General features: G+C 50.7%; 18 non-coding genes across 18 annotated transcripts; 9 read left to right on the top strand and 9 right to left on the bottom strand.

The window, feature by feature from the left end:
* Nucleotides 1-830: 830 nt before the first annotated feature.
* Nucleotides 831-902, bottom strand: Trnag-ccc. Its single transcript has one exon. It is a non-coding gene; the product is annotated as a tRNA-Gly (tRNA).
* A 639-nt stretch (nucleotides 903-1,541) lies between these two features.
* On the top strand, nucleotides 1,542-1,613 carry Trnae-uuc. Its single transcript has one exon. It is a non-coding gene; the product is annotated as a tRNA-Glu (tRNA).
* Nucleotides 1,614-2,629: 1,016 nt separating this feature from the next.
* On the bottom strand, nucleotides 2,630-2,701 carry Trnag-ccc. Its single transcript has one exon. It is a non-coding gene; the product is annotated as a tRNA-Gly (tRNA).
* Nucleotides 2,702-3,340: 639 nt separating this feature from the next.
* Trnae-uuc lies at nucleotides 3,341-3,412 on the top strand. The gene has a single exon. It is a non-coding gene; the product is annotated as a tRNA-Glu (tRNA).
* Nucleotides 3,413-4,418: 1,006 nt separating this feature from the next.
* Nucleotides 4,419-4,490, bottom strand: Trnag-ccc. The gene has a single exon. It is a non-coding gene; the product is annotated as a tRNA-Gly (tRNA).
* Nucleotides 4,491-5,129: 639 nt separating this feature from the next.
* Trnae-uuc lies at nucleotides 5,130-5,201 on the top strand. Its single transcript has one exon. It is a non-coding gene; the product is annotated as a tRNA-Glu (tRNA).
* Nucleotides 5,202-6,207: 1,006 nt separating this feature from the next.
* Trnag-ccc lies at nucleotides 6,208-6,279 on the bottom strand. Its single transcript has one exon. It is a non-coding gene; the product is annotated as a tRNA-Gly (tRNA).
* A 639-nt stretch (nucleotides 6,280-6,918) lies between these two features.
* On the top strand, nucleotides 6,919-6,990 carry Trnae-uuc. Its single transcript has one exon. It is a non-coding gene; the product is annotated as a tRNA-Glu (tRNA).
* A 1,016-nt stretch (nucleotides 6,991-8,006) lies between these two features.
* On the bottom strand, nucleotides 8,007-8,078 carry Trnag-ccc. Its single transcript has one exon. It is a non-coding gene; the product is annotated as a tRNA-Gly (tRNA).
* A 639-nt stretch (nucleotides 8,079-8,717) lies between these two features.
* Trnae-uuc lies at nucleotides 8,718-8,789 on the top strand. Its single transcript has one exon. It is a non-coding gene; the product is annotated as a tRNA-Glu (tRNA).
* A 1,006-nt stretch (nucleotides 8,790-9,795) lies between these two features.
* Nucleotides 9,796-9,867, bottom strand: Trnag-ccc. Its single transcript has one exon. It is a non-coding gene; the product is annotated as a tRNA-Gly (tRNA).
* Nucleotides 9,868-10,506: 639 nt separating this feature from the next.
* Trnae-uuc lies at nucleotides 10,507-10,578 on the top strand. Its single transcript has one exon. It is a non-coding gene; the product is annotated as a tRNA-Glu (tRNA).
* Nucleotides 10,579-11,594: 1,016 nt separating this feature from the next.
* Trnag-ccc lies at nucleotides 11,595-11,666 on the bottom strand. Its single transcript has one exon. It is a non-coding gene; the product is annotated as a tRNA-Gly (tRNA).
* Nucleotides 11,667-12,305: 639 nt separating this feature from the next.
* Trnae-uuc lies at nucleotides 12,306-12,377 on the top strand. The gene has a single exon. It is a non-coding gene; the product is annotated as a tRNA-Glu (tRNA).
* A 1,006-nt stretch (nucleotides 12,378-13,383) lies between these two features.
* Trnag-ccc lies at nucleotides 13,384-13,455 on the bottom strand. The gene has a single exon. It is a non-coding gene; the product is annotated as a tRNA-Gly (tRNA).
* Nucleotides 13,456-14,094: 639 nt separating this feature from the next.
* Trnae-uuc lies at nucleotides 14,095-14,166 on the top strand. Its single transcript has one exon. It is a non-coding gene; the product is annotated as a tRNA-Glu (tRNA).
* Nucleotides 14,167-15,182: 1,016 nt separating this feature from the next.
* Nucleotides 15,183-15,254, bottom strand: Trnag-ccc. The gene has a single exon. It is a non-coding gene; the product is annotated as a tRNA-Gly (tRNA).
* A 639-nt stretch (nucleotides 15,255-15,893) lies between these two features.
* Nucleotides 15,894-15,965, top strand: Trnae-uuc. Its single transcript has one exon. It is a non-coding gene; the product is annotated as a tRNA-Glu (tRNA).
* The last annotated feature ends 246 nt before the right edge of the window (nucleotides 15,966-16,211 follow it).

Genomic DNA, 16,211 nt, shown 5'->3' with positions numbered 1-16,211 from the left:
CAGTGTTGCACTGCCCGTTAGCTCAGTGGGCTATAGCGTCGTGCTAGTAACGCGTCGGTCATGGGTTCAATCCCTCCACGGGCCATTCCATTTTCTCCCCTGATAGGAAATGCTGTCTCCTGCGAGACTCTGCCAGGCAGATTCTAAATGATGTGCACATCCAGCTAAAGGTCTGAACGTTTCGATAAGGGGTTGCCAACGGCCAGCTCACTTTCGATTAATGAAGTTAAGCAGACGTTTGCGTGGATAGTGAGTGGATGGGTGATCGTCCGGGAACTCTGCGTGCTATTGGACCCTTTCATTTCAACCCCCACCCTCCTCCTTTTGTGCTACAGTGTTGACGTGCTATGATGCCTCCCTAAGCAATTTAAATTACGTTAACGAACATATGACCGAAAATTTAATGACGCTGTTTGCAAAAAGAGCGCAAGGAAAGTGCAAGAACGACTTTGGCAATAACAGAACCGTACGAATCAACAGATAATTTCTCAAATGTGTAGATAACACTGTGGCGAAGCAGTGAGATTTCAGAAATTTGTAAATGAAAGTTTAGCTTTTCGTATTGAAAAGGAAAAGTACTCTTGATTACTTTATTTCTCGCAGCCGATTGTCGTACTTCTCCTGTCATATCGGCCCCACCGCCGAGCGGCAGCGAGCGGCAGTCGAGCAAAGTCGGGCCAAGTCGACACACGATGAAGTGAAATCAATCCACTTAGCTGGAACGAGGCAGGAGACGAGGAGATACTACCTGTGCCGCGACGCGTGGCAATTTCGAGGATCGCATGGTCTTGAACACACACTATTGCGCTACGCAAAAATGACAATCCTCCTGCGATGGCCGGGAATCGAACCCGGATCAACTGCTTGGGAAGCAACCACGCTGACCGTTACACCACCACCGCATTGCGTTGCAGGCTTCCTGTGTCGCGGTGCGTTGCCGCCCCTGCTGCCACCAGAGGCTCAAGCGACCCTGCTGCAGGCCCTCTGCCCTCCAGCACATCGGAACGCGATGCCACGTTGCTTCCAGGGCGATGCACTGTAACTAGACGCAGCATTGACTTCCGCCGAGTAATCCACCCTTTCATGTACGGCATGGTGGGAAAACAATTCTGAAATTAGAACTTCTTAGTGAGGCTGCGGTGGCGAATATTCCTGTATGCCTCGGTGGCGCAGTGGGCTGTGCGTGTCATTATCTTAAGGGCGTACGTTCTATCCTCAACTCAGCCTTCTCATTTTCTGTCCACGACGGTGAAAGGCACAGCATAGCTTTTGCGAGGTAAGGCCGTGTTTGCCGTTTATTACCACCTAGGCTACTTTGTGTCAACGTGTGTTTGTTTCCAGTTATTACTAATTACAGTTTTACTAGTTGCACTCGAGACTGAAAGCGATGATTGCCTAGTATGACTTGCGCGCTTTGGGAGTGAGTAAGCGGGATCGTGGTGGCGGACAGAGTTCAGCGTTGGCGCCAGGTTCGGCCCTAAAGTTGCGTGGAGGAGAAGTATTTCTGGACGCATACACACGTAGTGGATAGTTAAGGTATGTCCGGTATGGTCTAGTGGCTAGGATACCTGGCTTTCACCCAGGAGGCCCGGGTTCGATTCCCGGTACCTGAACGTGAAGTTTCGGGGCTGAGATGAGAAAACTTCTCACGGCCGCTTTTCGTCTTCGTGGAGCTGCTGCTGTGGGTTCCAAGTATAAGGTGAGAGAAAGTCAAGAAAAAGAGATACATCCTCACGTTAATGGAGGGGCCGTTTTGAAGGGAGAGGAGACGGTATTGCGGTTTTGGACTGCTGATGCGACAGTGTTGCACTGCCCGTTAGCTCAGTGGGCTATAGCGTCGTGCTAGTAACGCGTCGGTCATGGGTTCAATCCCTCCACGGGCCATTCCATTTTCTCCCCTGATAGGAAATGCTGTCTCCTGCGAGACTCTGCCAGGCAGATTCTAAATGATGTGCACATCCAGCTAGAAGTCTGAACGTTTCGCTAAGGGGTTGCCAACGGCCAGCTCACTTTCGATTAATGAAGTTAAGCAGACGTTTGCGTGGTTAGTGAGTGGATGGGTGATCGTCCGGGAACTCTGCGTGCTATTGGACCCTTTCATTTCAACCCCCACCCTCCTCCTTTTGTGCTACAGTGTTGACGTGCTATGATGCCTCCCTAAGCAATTTAAATTACGTTAACGAACATATGACCGAAAATTTAATGACGCTGTTTGCAAAAAGAGCGCAAGGAAAGTGCAAGAACGACTTTGGCAATAACAGAACCGTACGAATCAACAGATAATTTCTCAAATGTGTAGATAACACTGTGGCGAAGCAGTGAGATTTCAGAAATTTGTAAATGAAAGTTTAGCTTTTCGTATTGAAAAGGAAAAGTACTCTTGATTACTTTATTTCTCGCAGCCGATTGTCGTACTTCTCCTGTCATATCGGCCCCACCGCCGAGCGGCAGCGAGCGGCAGTCGAGCAAAGTCGGGCCAAGTCGACACACGATGAAGTGAAATCAATCCACTTAGCTGGAACGAGGCAGCAGACGAGGAGATACTACCTGTGCCGCGACGCGTGGCAATTTCGAGGATCGCATGGTCTTGAACACACACTATTGCGCTACGCAAAAATGACAATCCTCCTGCGATGGCCGGGAATCGAACCCGGATCAACTGCTTGGGAAGCAACCACGCTGACCGTTACACCACCACCGCATTGCGTTGCAGGCTTCCTGTGTCGCGGTGCGTTGCCGCCCCAGCTGCCACCAGAGGCTCAAGCGACCCTGCTGCAGGCCCTCTGCCCTCCAGCACATCGGAACGCGATGCCACGTTGCTTCCAGGGCGATGCACTGTAACTAGACGCAGCATTGACTTCCGCCGAGTAATCCACCCTTTCATGTACGGCATGGTGGGAAAACAATTCTGAAATTAGAACTTCTTAGTGAGGCTGCGGTGGCGAATATTCCTGTATGCCTCGGTGGCGCAGTGGGCTGTGCGTGTCATTATCTTAAGGGCGTACGTTCTATCCTCAACTAAGCCTTCTCATTTTCTGTCCACGACGGTGAAAGGCACAGCATAGCTTTTGCGAGGTAAGGCCGTGTTTGCCGTTTATTACCACCTAGGCTACTTTGTGTCAACGTGTGTTTGTTTCCAGTTATTACTAATTACAGTTTTACTAGTTGCACTCGAGACTGAAAGCGATGATTGCCTAGTATGACTTGCGCGCTTTGGGAGTGAGTAAGCGGGATCGTGGTGGCGGACAGAGTTCAGCGTTGGCGCCAGGTTCGGCCCTAAAGTTGCGTGGAGGAGAAGTATTTCTGGACGCATACACACGTAGTGGATCGTTGAGGTATGTCCGGTATGGTCTAGTGGCTAGGATACCTAGCTTTCACCCAGGAGGCCCGGGTTCGATTCCCGGTACCTGAACGTGAAGTTTCGGGGCTGAGATGAGAAAACTTCTCACGGCCGTTTTTCGTCTTCGTGGAGCTGCTGCTCTGGGTTCCAAGTATAAGGTGAGAGAAAGTCAAGAAAAAGAGATACATCCTCACGTTAATGGAGGGGCCGTTTTGAAGGGAGAGGAGACGGTATTGCGGTTTTGGACTGCTGATGCGACAGTGTTGCACTGCCCGTTAGCTCAGTGGGCTATAGCGTCGTGCTAGTAACGCGTCGGTCATGGGTTCAATCCCTCCACGGGCCATTCCATTTTCTCCCCTGATAGGAAATGCTGTCTCCTGCGAGACTCTGCCAGGCAGATTCTAAATGATGTGCACATCCAGCTAAAAGTCTGAACGTTTCGCTAAGGGGTTGCCAACGGCCAGCTCACTTTCGATTAATGAAGTTAAGCAGACGTTTGCGTGGATAGTGAGTGGATGGGTGATCGTCCGGGAACTCTGCGTGCTATTGGACCCTTTCATTTCAACCCCCACCCTCCTCCTTTTGTGCTACAGTGTTGACGTGCTATGATGCCTCCCTAAGCAATTTAAATTACGTTAACGAACATATGACCGAAAATTTAATGACGCTGTTTGCAAAAAGAGCGCAAGGAAAGTGCAAGAACGACTTTGGCAATAACAGAACCGTACGAATCAACAGATAATTTCTCAAATGTGTAGATAACACTGTGGCGAAGCAGTGAGATTTCAGAAATTTGTAAATGAAAGTTTAGCTTTTCGTATTGAAAAGGAAAAGTACTCTTGATTACTTTATTTCTCGCAGCCGATTGTCGTACTTCTCCTGTCATATCGGCCCCACCGCCGAGCGGCAGCGAGCGGCAGTCGGGCCAAGTCGACACACGATGAAGTGAAATCAATCCACTTAGCTGGAACGAGGCAGCAGACGAGGAGATACTACCTGTGCCGCGACGCGTGGCAATTTCGAGGATCGCATGGTCTTGAACACACACTATTGCGCTACGCAAAAATGACAATCCTCCTGCGATGGCCGGGAATCGAACCCGGATCAACTGCTTGGGAAGCAACCACGCTGACCGTTACACCACCACCGCATTGCGTTGCAGGCTTCCTGTGTCGCGGTGCGTTGCCGCCCCTGCTGCCACCAGAGGCTCAAGCGACCCTGCTGCAGGCCCTCTGCCCTCCAGCACATCGGAACGCGATGCCACGTTGCTTCCAGGGCGATGCACTGTAACTAGACGCAGCATTGACTTCCGCCGAGTAATCCACCCTTTCATGTACGGCATGGTGGGAAAACAATTCTGAAATTAGAACTTCTTAGTGAGGCTGCGGTGGCGAATATTCCTGTATGCCTCGGTGGCGCAGTGGGCTGTGCGTGTCATTATCTTAAGGGCGTACGTTCTATCCTCAACTCAGCCTTCTCATTTTCTGTCCACGACGGTGAAAGGCACAGCATAGCTTTTGCGAGGTAAGGCCGTGTTTGCCGTTTATTACCACCTAGGCTACTTTGTGTCAACGTGTGTTTGTTTCCAGTTATTACTAATTACAGTTTTACTAGTTGCACTCGAGACTGAAAGCGATGATTGCCTAGTATGACTTGCGCGCTTTGGGAGTGAGTAAGCGGGATCGTGGTGGCGGACAGAGTTCAGCGTTGGCGCCAGGTTCGGCCCTAAAGTTGCGTGGAGGAGAAGTATTTCTGGACGCATACACACGTAGTGGATCGTTGAGGTATGTCCGGTATGGTCTAGTGGCTAGGATACCTAGCTTTCACCCAGGAGGCCCGGGTTCGATTCCCGGTACCTGAACGTGAAGTTTCGGGGCTGAGATGAGAAAACTTCTCACGGCCGTTTTTCGTCTTCGTGGAGCTGCTGCTCTGGGTTCCAAGTATAAGGTGAGAGAAAGTCAAGAAAAAGAGATACATCCTCACGTTAATGGAGGGGCCGTTTTGAAGGGAGAGGAGACGGTATTGCGGTTTTGGACTGCTGATGCGACAGTGTTGCACTGCCCGTTAGCTCAGTGGGCTATAGCGTCGTGCTAGTAACGCGTCGGTCATGGGTTCAATCCCTCCACGGGCCATTCCATTTTCTCCCCTGATAGGAAATGCTGTCTCCTGCGAGACTCTGCCAGGCAGATTCTAAATGATGTGCACATCCAGCTAAAAGTCTGAACGTTTCGCTAAGGGGTTGCCAACGGCCAGCTCACTTTCGATTAATGAAGTTAAGCAGACGTTTGCGTGGATAGTGAGTGGATGGGTGATCGTCCGGGAACTCTGCGTGCTATTGGACCCTTTCATTTCAACCCCCACCCTCCTCCTTTTGTGCTACAGTGTTGACGTGCTATGATGCCTCCCTAAGCAATTTAAATTACGTTAACGAACATATGACCGAAAATTTAATGACGCTGTTTGCAAAAAGAGCGCAAGGAAAGTGCAAGAACGACTTTGGCAATAACAGAACCGTACGAATCAACAGATAATTTCTCAAATGTGTAGATAACACTGTGGCGAAGCAGTGAGATTTCAGAAATTTGTAAATGAAAGTTTAGCTTTTCGTATTGAAAAGGAAAAGTACTCTTGATTACTTTATTTCTCGCAGCCGATTGTCGTACTTCTCCTGTCATATCGGCCCCACCGCCGAGCGGCAGCGAGCGGCAGTCGGGCCAAGTCGGCACACGATGAAGTGAAATCAATCCACTTAGCTGGAACGAGGCAGCAGACGAGGAGATACTACCTGTGCCGCGACGCGTGGCAATTTCGAGGATCGCATGGTCTTGAACACACACTATTGCGCTACGCAAAAATGACAATCCTCCTGCGATGGCCGGGAATCGAACCCGGATCAACTGCTTGGGAAGCAACCACGCTGACCGTTACACCACCACCGCATTGCGTTGCAGGCTTCCTGTGTCGCGGTGCGTTGCCGCCCCTGCTGCCACCAGAGGCTCAAGCGACCCTGCTGCAGGCCCTCTGCCCTCCAGCACATCGGAACGCGATGCCACGTTGCTTCCAGGGCGATGCACTGTAACTAGACGCAGCATTGACTTCCGCCGAGTAATCCACCCTTTCATGTACGGCATGGTGGGAAAACAATTCTGAAATTAGAACTTCTTAGTGAGGCTGCGGTGGCGAATATTCCTGTATGCCTCGGTGGCGCAGTGGGCTGTGCGTGTCATTATCTTAAGGGCGTACGTTCTATCCTCAACTCAGCCTTCTCATTTTCTGTCCACGACGGTGAAAGGCACAGCATAGCTTTTGCGAGGTAAGGCCGTGTTTGCCGTTTATTACCACCTAGGCTACTTTGTGTCAACGTGTGTTTGTTTCCAGTTATTACTAATTACAGTTTTACTAGTTGCACTCGAGACTGAAAGCGATGATTGCCTAGTATGACTTGCGCGCTTTGGGAGTGAGTAAGCGGGATCGTGGTGGCGGACAGAGTTCAGCGTTGGCGCCAGGTTCGGCCCTAAAGTTGCGTGGAGGAGAAGTATTTCTGGACGCATACACACGTAGTGGATAGTTAAGGTATGTCCGGTATGGTCTAGTGGCTAGGATACCTGGCTTTCACCCAGGAGGCCCGGGTTCGATTCCCGGTACCTGAACGTGAAGTTTCGGGGCTGAGATGAGAAAACTTCTCACGGCCGCTTTTCGTCTTCGTGGAGCTGCTGCTGTGGGTTCCAAGTATAAGGTGAGAGAAAGTCAAGAAAAAGAGATACATCCTCACGTTAATGGAGGGGCCGTTTTGAAGGGAGAGGAGACGGTATTGCGGTTTTGGACTGCTGATGCGACAGTGTTGCACTGCCCGTTAGCTCAGTGGGCTATAGCGTCGTGCTAGTAACGCGTCGGTCATGGGTTCAATCCCTCCACGGGCCATTCCATTTTCTCCCCTGATAGGAAATGCTGTCTCCTGCGAGACTCTGCCAGGCAGATTCTAAATGATGTGCACATCCAGCTAGAAGTCTGAACGTTTCGCTAAGGGGTTGCCAACGGCCAGCTCACTTTCGATTAATGAAGTTAAGCAGACGTTTGCGTGGTTAGTGAGTGGATGGGTGATCGTCCGGGAACTCTGCGTGCTATTGGACCCTTTCATTTCAACCCCCACCCTCCTCCTTTTGTGCTACAGTGTTGACGTGCTATGATGCCTCCCTAAGCAATTTAAATTACGTTAACGAACATATGACCGAAAATTTAATGACGCTGTTTGCAAAAAGAGCGCAAGGAAAGTGCAAGAACGACTTTGGCAATAACAGAACCGTACGAATCAACAGATAATTTCTCAAATGTGTAGATAACACTGTGGCGAAGCAGTGAGATTTCAGAAATTTGTAAATGAAAGTTTAGCTTTTCGTATTGAAAAGGAAAAGTACTCTTGATTACTTTATTTCTCGCAGCCGATTGTCGTACTTCTCCTGTCATATCGGCCCCACCGCCGAGCGGCAGCGAGCGGCAGTCGAGCAAAGTCGGGCCAAGTCGACACACGATGAAGTGAAATCAATCCACTTAGCTGGAACGAGGCAGGAGACGAGGAGATACTACCTGTGCCGCGACGCGTGGCAATTTCGAGGATCGCATGGTCTTGAACACACACTATTGCGCTACGCAAAAATGACAATCCTCCTGCGATGGCCGGGAATCGAACCCGGATCAACTGCTTGGGAAGCAACCACGCTGACCGTTACACCACCACCGCATTGCGTTGCAGGCTTCCTGTGTCGCGGTGCGTTGCCGCCCCTGCTGCCACCAGAGGCTCAAGCGACCCTGCTGCAGGCCCTCTGCCCTCCAGCACATCGGAACGCGATGCCACGTTGCTTCCAGGGCGATGCACTGTAACTAGACGCAGCATTGACTTCCGCCGAGTAATCCACCCTTTCATGTACGGCATGGTGGGAAAACAATTCTGAAATTAGAACTTCTTAGTGAGGCTGCGGTGGCGAATATTCCTGTATGCCTCGGTGGCGCAGTGGGCTGTGCGTGTCATTATCTTAAGGGCGTACGTTCTATCCTCAACTCAGCCTTCTCATTTTCTGTCCACGACGGTGAAAGGCACAGCATAGCTTTTGCGAGGTAAGGCCGTGTTTGCCGTTTATTACCACCTAGGCTACTTTGTGTCAACGTGTGTTTGTTTCCAGTTATTACTAATTACAGTTTTACTAGTTGCACTCGAGACTGAAAGCGATGATTGCCTAGTATGACTTGCGCGCTTTGGGAGTGAGTAAGCGGGATCGTGGTGGCGGACAGAGTTCAGCGTTGGCGCCAGGTTCGGCCCTAAAGTTGCGTGGAGGAGAAGTATTTCTGGACGCATACACACGTAGTGGATAGTTAAGGTATGTCCGGTATGGTCTAGTGGCTAGGATACCTGGCTTTCACCCAGGAGGCCCGGGTTCGATTCCCGGTACCTGAACGTGAAGTTTCGGGGCTGAGATGAGAAAACTTCTCACGGCCGTTTTTCGTCTTCGTGGAGCTGCTGCTCTGGGTTCCAAGTATAAGGTGAGAGAAAGTCAAGAAAAAGAGATACATCCTCACGTTAATGGAGGGGCCGTTTTGAAGGGAGAGGAGACGGTATTGCGGTTTTGGACTGCTGATGCGACAGTGTTGCACTGCCCGTTAGCTCAGTGGGCTATAGCGTCGTGCTAGTAACGCGTCGGTCATGGGTTCAATCCCTCCACGGGCCATTCCATTTTCTCCCCTGATAGGAAATGCTGTCTCCTGCGAGACTCTGCCAGGCAGATTCTAAATGATGTGCACATCCAGCTAGAAGTCTGAACGTTTCGCTAAGGGGTTGCCAACGGCCAGCTCACTTTCGATTAATGAAGTTAAGCAGACGTTTGCGTGGTTAGTGAGTGGATGGGTGATCGTCCGGGAACTCTGCGTGCTATTGGACCCTTTCATTTCAACCCCCACCCTCCTCCTTTTGTGCTACAGTGTTGACGTGCTATGATGCCTCCCTAAGCAATTTAAATTACGTTAACGAACATATGACCGAAAATTTAATGACGCTGTTTGCAAAAAGAGCGCAAGGAAAGTGCAAGAACGACTTTGGCAATAACAGAACCGTACGAATCAACAGATAATTTCTCAAATGTGTAGATAACACTGTGGCGAAGCAGTGAGATTTCAGAAATTTGTAAATGAAAGTTTAGCTTTTCGTATTGAAAAGGAAAAGTACTCTTGATTACTTTATTTCTCGCAGCCGATTGTCGTACTTCTCCTGTCATATCGGCCCCACCGCCGAGCGGCAGCGAGCGGCAGTCGGGCCAAGTCGGCACACGATGAAGTGAAATCAATCCACTTAGCTGGAACGAGGCAGCAGACGAGGAGATACTACCTGTGCCGCGACGCGTGGCAATTTCGAGGATCGCATGGTCTTGAACACACACTATTGCGCTACGCAAAAATGACAATCCTCCTGCGATGGCCGGGAATCGAACCCGGATCAACTGCTTGGGAAGCAACCACGCTGACCGTTACACCACCACCGCATTGCGTTGCAGGCTTCCTGTGTCGCGGTGCGTTGCCGCCCCTGCTGCCACCAGAGGCTCAAGCGACCCTGCTGCAGGCCCTCTGCCCTCCAGCACATCGGAACGCGATGCCACGTTGCTTCCAGGGCGATGCACTGTAACTAGACGCAGCATTGACTTCCGCCGAGTAATCCACCCTTTCATGTACGGCATGGTGGGAAAACAATTCTGAAATTAGAACTTCTTAGTGAGGCTGCGGTGGCGAATATTCCTGTATGCCTCGGTGGCGCAGTGGGCTGTGCGTGTCATTATCTTAAGGGCGTACGTTCTATCCTCAACTCAGCCTTCTCATTTTCTGTCCACGACGGTGAAAGGCACAGCATAGCTTTTGCGAGGTAAGGCCGTGTTTGCCGTTTATTACCACCTAGGCTACTTTGTGTCAACGTGTGTTTGTTTCCAGTTATTACTAATTACAGTTTTACTAGTTGCACTCGAGACTGAAAGCGATGATTGCCTAGTATGACTTGCGCGCTTTGGGAGTGAGTAAGCGGGATCGTGGTGGCGGACAGAGTTCAGCGTTGGCGCCAGGTTCGGCCCTAAAGTTGCGTGGAGGAGAAGTATTTCTGGACGCATACACACGTAGTGGATAGTTAAGGTATGTCCGGTATGGTCTAGTGGCTAGGATACCTGGCTTTCACCCAGGAGGCCCGGGTTCGATTCCCGGTACCTGAACGTGAAGTTTCGGGGCTGAGATGAGAAAACTTCTCACGGCCGCTTTTCGTCTTCGTGGAGCTGCTGCTGTGGGTTCCAAGTATAAGGTGAGAGAAAGTCAAGAAAAAGAGATACATCCTCACGTTAATGGAGGGGCCGTTTTGAAGGGAGAGGAGACGGTATTGCGGTTTTGGACTGCTGATGCGACAGTGTTGCACTGCCCGTTAGCTCAGTGGGCTATAGCGTCGTGCTAGTAACGCGTCGGTCATGGGTTCAATCCCTCCACGGGCCATTCCATTTTCTCCCCTGATAGGAAATGCTGTCTCCTGCGAGACTCTGCCAGGCAGATTCTAAATGATGTGCACATCCAGCTAGAAGTCTGAACGTTTCGCTAAGGGGTTGCCAACGGCCAGCTCACTTTCGATTAATGAAGTTAAGCAGACGTTTGCGTGGTTAGTGAGTGGATGGGTGATCGTCCGGGAACTCTGCGTGCTATTGGACCCTTTCATTTCAACCCCCACCCTCCTCCTTTTGTGCTACAGTGTTGACGTGCTATGATGCCTCCCTAAGCAATTTAAATTACGTTAACGAACATATGACCGAAAATTTAATGACGCTGTTTGCAAAAAGAGCGCAAGGAAAGTGCAAGAACGACTTTGGCAATAACAGAACCGTACGAATCAACAGATAATTTCTCAAATGTGTAGATAACACTGTGGCGAAGCAGTGAGATTTCAGAAATTTGTAAATGAAAGTTTAGCTTTTCGTATTGAAAAGGAAAAGTACTCTTGATTACTTTATTTCTCGCAGCCGATTGTCGTACTTCTCCTGTCATATCGGCCCCACCGCCGAGCGGCAGCGAGCGGCAGTCGAGCAAAGTCGGGCCAAGTCGACACACGATGAAGTGAAATCAATCCACTTAGCTGGAACGAGGCAGGAGACGAGGAGATACTACCTGTGCCGCGACGCGTGGCAATTTCGAGGATCGCATGGTCTTGAACACACACTATTGCGCTACGCAAAAATGACAATCCTCCTGCGATGGCCGGGAATCGAACCCGGATCAACTGCTTGGGAAGCAACCACGCTGACCGTTACACCACCACCGCATTGCGTTGCAGGCTTCCTGTGTCGCGGTGCGTTGCCGCCCCTGCTGCCACCAGAGGCTCAAGCGACCCTGCTGCAGGCCCTCTGCCCTCCAGCACATCGGAACGCGATGCCACGTTGCTTCCAGGGCGATGCACTGTAACTAGACGCAGCATTGACTTCCGCCGAGTAATCCACCCTTTCATGTACGGCATGGTGGGAAAACAATTCTGAAATTAGAACTTCTTAGTGAGGCTGCGGTGGCGAATATTCCTGTATGCCTCGGTGGCGCAGTGGGCTGTGCGTGTCATTATCTTAAGGGCGTACGTTCTATCCTCAACTCAGCCTTCTCATTTTCTGTCCACGACGGTGAAAGGCACAGCATAGCTTTTGCGAGGTAAGGCCGTGTTTGCCGTTTATTACCACCTAGGCTACTTTGTGTCAACGTGTGTTTGTTTCCAGTTATTACTAATTACAGTTTTACTAGTTGCACTCGAGACTGAAAGCGATGATTGCCTAGTATGACTTGCGCGCTTTGGGAGTGAGTAAGCGGGATCGTGGTGGCGGACAGAGTTCAGCGTTGGCGCCAGGTTCGGCCCTAAAGTTGCGTGGAGGAGAAGTATTTCTGGACGCATACACACGTAGTGGATAGTTAAGGTATGTCCGGTATGGTCTAGTGGCTAGGATACCTGGCTTTCACCCAGGAGGCCCGGGTTCGATTCCCGGTACCTGAACGTGAAGTTTCGGGGCTGAGATGAGAAAACTTCTCACGGCCGCTTTTCGTCTTCGTGGAGCTGCTGCTGTGGGTTCCAAGTATAAGGTGAGAGAAAGTCAAGAAAAAGAGATACATCCTCACGTTAATGGAGGGGCCGTTTTGAAGGGAGAGGAGACGGTATTGCGGTTTTGGACTGCTGATGCGACAGTGTTGCACTGCCCGTTAGCTCAGTGGGCTATAGCGTCGTGCTAGTAACGCGTCGGTCATGGGTTCAATCCCTCCACGGGCCATTCCATTTTCTCCCCTGATAGGAAATGCTGTCTCCTGCGAGACTCTGCCAGGCAGATTCTAAATGATGTGCACATCCAGCTAGAAGTCTGAACGTTTCGCTAAGGGGTTGCCAACGGCCAGCTCACTTTCGATTAATGAAGTTAAGCAGACGTTTGCGTGGTTAGTGAGTGGATGGGTGATCGTCCGGGAACTCTGCGTGCTATTGGACCCTTTCATTTCAACCCCCACCCTCCTCCTTTTGTGCTACAGTGTTGACGTGCTATGATGCCTCCCTAAGCAATTTAAATTACGTTAACGAACATATGACCGAAAATTTAATGACGCTGTTTGCAAAAAGAGCGCAAGGAAAGTGCAAGAACGACTTTGGCAATAACAGAACCGTACGAATCAACAGATAATTTCTCAAATGTGTAGATAACACTGTGGCGAAGCAGTGAGATTTCAGAAATTTGTAAATGAAAGTTTAGCTTTTCGTATTGAAAAGGAAAAGTACTCTTGATTACTTTATTTCTCGCAGCCGATTGTCGTACTTCTCCTGTCATATCGGCCCCACCGCCGAGCGGCAGCGAGCGGCAGTCGGGCCAAGTCGGCACACGATGAAGTGAAATCAATCCACTTAGCTGGAACGAGGCAGCAGACGAGGAGATACTACCTGTGCCGCGACGCGTGGCAATTTCGAGGATCGCATGGTCTTGAACACACACTATTGCGCTACGCAAAAATGACAATCCTCCTGCGATGGCCGGGAATCGAACCCGGATCAACTGCTTGGGAAGCAACCACGCTGACCGTTACACCACCACCGCATTGCGTTGCAGGCTTCCTGTGTCGCGGTGCGTTGCCGCCCCTGCTGCCACCAGAGGCTCAAGCGACCCTGCTGCAGGCCCTCTGCCCTCCAGCACATCGGAACGCGATGCCACGTTGCTTCCAGGGCGATGCACTGTAACTAGACGCAGCATTGACTTCCGCCGAGTAATCCACCCTTTCATGTACGGCATGGTGGGAAAACAATTCTGAAATTAGAACTTCTTAGTGAGGCTGCGGTGGCGAATATTCCTGTATGCCTCGGTGGCGCAGTGGGCTGTGCGTGTCATTATCTTAAGGGCGTACGTTCTATCCTCAACTCAGCCTTCTCATTTTCTGTCCACGACGGTGAAAGGCACAGCATAGCTTTTGCGAGGTAAGGCCGTGTTTGCCGTTTATTACCACCTAGGCTACTTTGTGTCAACGTGTGTTTGTTTCCAGTTATTACTAATTACAGTTTTACTAGTTGCACTCGAGACTGAAAGCGATGATTGCCTAGTATGACTTGCGCGCTTTGGGAGTGAGTAAGCGGGATCGTGGTGGCGGACAGAGTTCAGCGTTGGCGCCAGGTTCGGCCCTAAAGTTGCGTGGAGGAGAAGTATTTCTGGACGCATACACACGTAGTGGATAGTTAAGGTATGTCCGGTATGGTCTAGTGGCTAGGATACCTGGCTTTCACCCAGGAGGCCCGGGTTCGATTCCCGGTACCTGAACGTGAAGTTTCGGGGCTGAGATGAGAAAACTTCTCACGGCCGCTTTTCGTCTTCGTGGAGCTGCTGCTGTGGGTTCCAAGTATAAGGTGAGAGAAAGTCAAGAAAAAGAGATACATCCTCACGTTAATGGAGGGGCCGTTTTGAAGGGAGAGGAGACGGTATTGCGGTTTTGGACTGCTGATGCGACAGTGTTGCACTGCCCGTTAGCTCAGTGGGCTATAGCGTCGTGCTAGTAACGCGTCGGTCATGGGTTCAATCCCTCCACGGGCCATTCCATTTTCTCCCCTGATAGGAAATGCTGTCTCCTGCGAGACTCTGCCAGGCAGATTCTAAATGATGTGCACATCCAGCTAGAAGTCTGAACGTTTCGCTAAGGGGTTGCCAACGGCCAGCTCACTTTCGATTAATGAAGTTAAGCAGACGTTTGCGTGGTTAGTGAGTGGATGGGTGATCGTCCGGGAACTCTGCGTGCTATTGGACCCTTTCATTTCAACCCCCACCCTCCTCCTTTTGTGCTACAGTGTTGACGTGCTATGATGCCTCCCTAAGCAATTTAAATTACGTTAACGAACATATGACCGAAAATTTAATGACGCTGTTTGCAAAAAGAGCGCAAGGAAAGTGCAAGAACGACTTTGGCAATAACAGAACCGTACGAATCAACAGATAATTTCTCAAATGTGTAGATAACACTGTGGCGAAGCAGTGAGATTTCAGAAATTTGTAAATGAAAGTTTAGCTTTTCGTATTGAAAAGGAAAAGTACTCTTGATTACTTTATTTCTCGCAGCCGATTGTCGTACTTCTCCTGTCATATCGGCCCCACCGCCGAGCGGCAGCGAGCGGCAGTCGAGCAAAGTCGGGCCAAGTCGACACACGATGAAGTGAAATCAATCCACTTAGCTGGAACGAGGCAGGAGACGAGGAGATACTACCTGTGCCGCGACGCGTGGCAATTTCGAGGATCGCATGGTCTTGAACACACACTATTGCGCTACGCAAAAATGACAATCCTCCTGCGATGGCCGGGAATCGAACCCGGATCAACTGCTTGGGAAGCAACCACGCTGACCGTTACACCACCACCGCATTGCGTTGCAGGCTTCCTGTGTCGCGGTGCGTTGCCGCCCCTGCTGCCACCAGAGGCTCAAGCGACCCTGCTGCAGGCCCTCTGCCCTCCAGCACATCGGAACGCGATGCCACGTTGCTTCCAGGGCGATGCACTGTAACTAGACGCAGCATTGACTTCCGCCGAGTAATCCACCCTTTCATGTACGGCATGGTGGGAAAACAATTCTGAAATTAGAACTTCTTAGTGAGGCTGCGGTGGCGAATATTCCTGTATGCCTCGGTGGCGCAGTGGGCTGTGCGTGTCATTATCTTAAGGGCGTACGTTCTATCCTCAACTCAGCCTTCTCATTTTCTGTCCACGACGGTGAAAGGCACAGCATAGCTTTTGCGAGGTAAGGCCGTGTTTGCCGTTTATTACCACCTAGGCTACTTTGTGTCAACGTGTGTTTGTTTCCAGTTATTACTAATTACAGTTTTACTAGTTGCACTCGAGACTGAAAGCGATGATTGCCTAGTATGACTTGCGCGCTTTGGGAGTGAGTAAGCGGGATCGTGGTGGCGGACAGAGTTCAGCGTTGGCGCCAGGTTCGGCCCTAAAGTTGCGTGGAGGAGAAGTATTTCTGGACGCATACACACGTAGTGGATAGTTAAGGTATGTCCGGTATGGTCTAGTGGCTAGGATACCTGGCTTTCACCCAGGAGGCCCGGGTTCGATTCCCGGTACCTGAACGTGAAGTTTCGGGGCTGAGATGAGAAAACTTCTCACGGCCGCTTTTCGTCTTCGTGGAGCTGCTGCTGTGGGTTCCAAGTATAAGGTGAGAGAAAGTCAAGAAAAAGAGATACATCCTCACGTTAATGGAGGGGCCGTTTTGAAGGGAGAGGAGACGGTATTGCGGTTTTGGACTGCTGATGCGACAGTGTTGCACTGCCCGTTAGCTCAGTGGGCTATAGCGTCGTGCTAGTAACGCGTCGGTC

Source organism: Schistocerca americana, chromosome 8 (genome assembly GCF_021461395.2).
Source record: "Schistocerca americana isolate TAMUIC-IGC-003095 chromosome 8, iqSchAmer2.1, whole genome shotgun sequence".
NCBI lineage: Eukaryota > Metazoa > Arthropoda > Insecta > Orthoptera > Acrididae > Schistocerca > Schistocerca americana.
The sequence above is the reverse complement of the archived record's forward strand: the minus strand, read 5'-3'. Positions and strand labels throughout refer to the sequence as shown.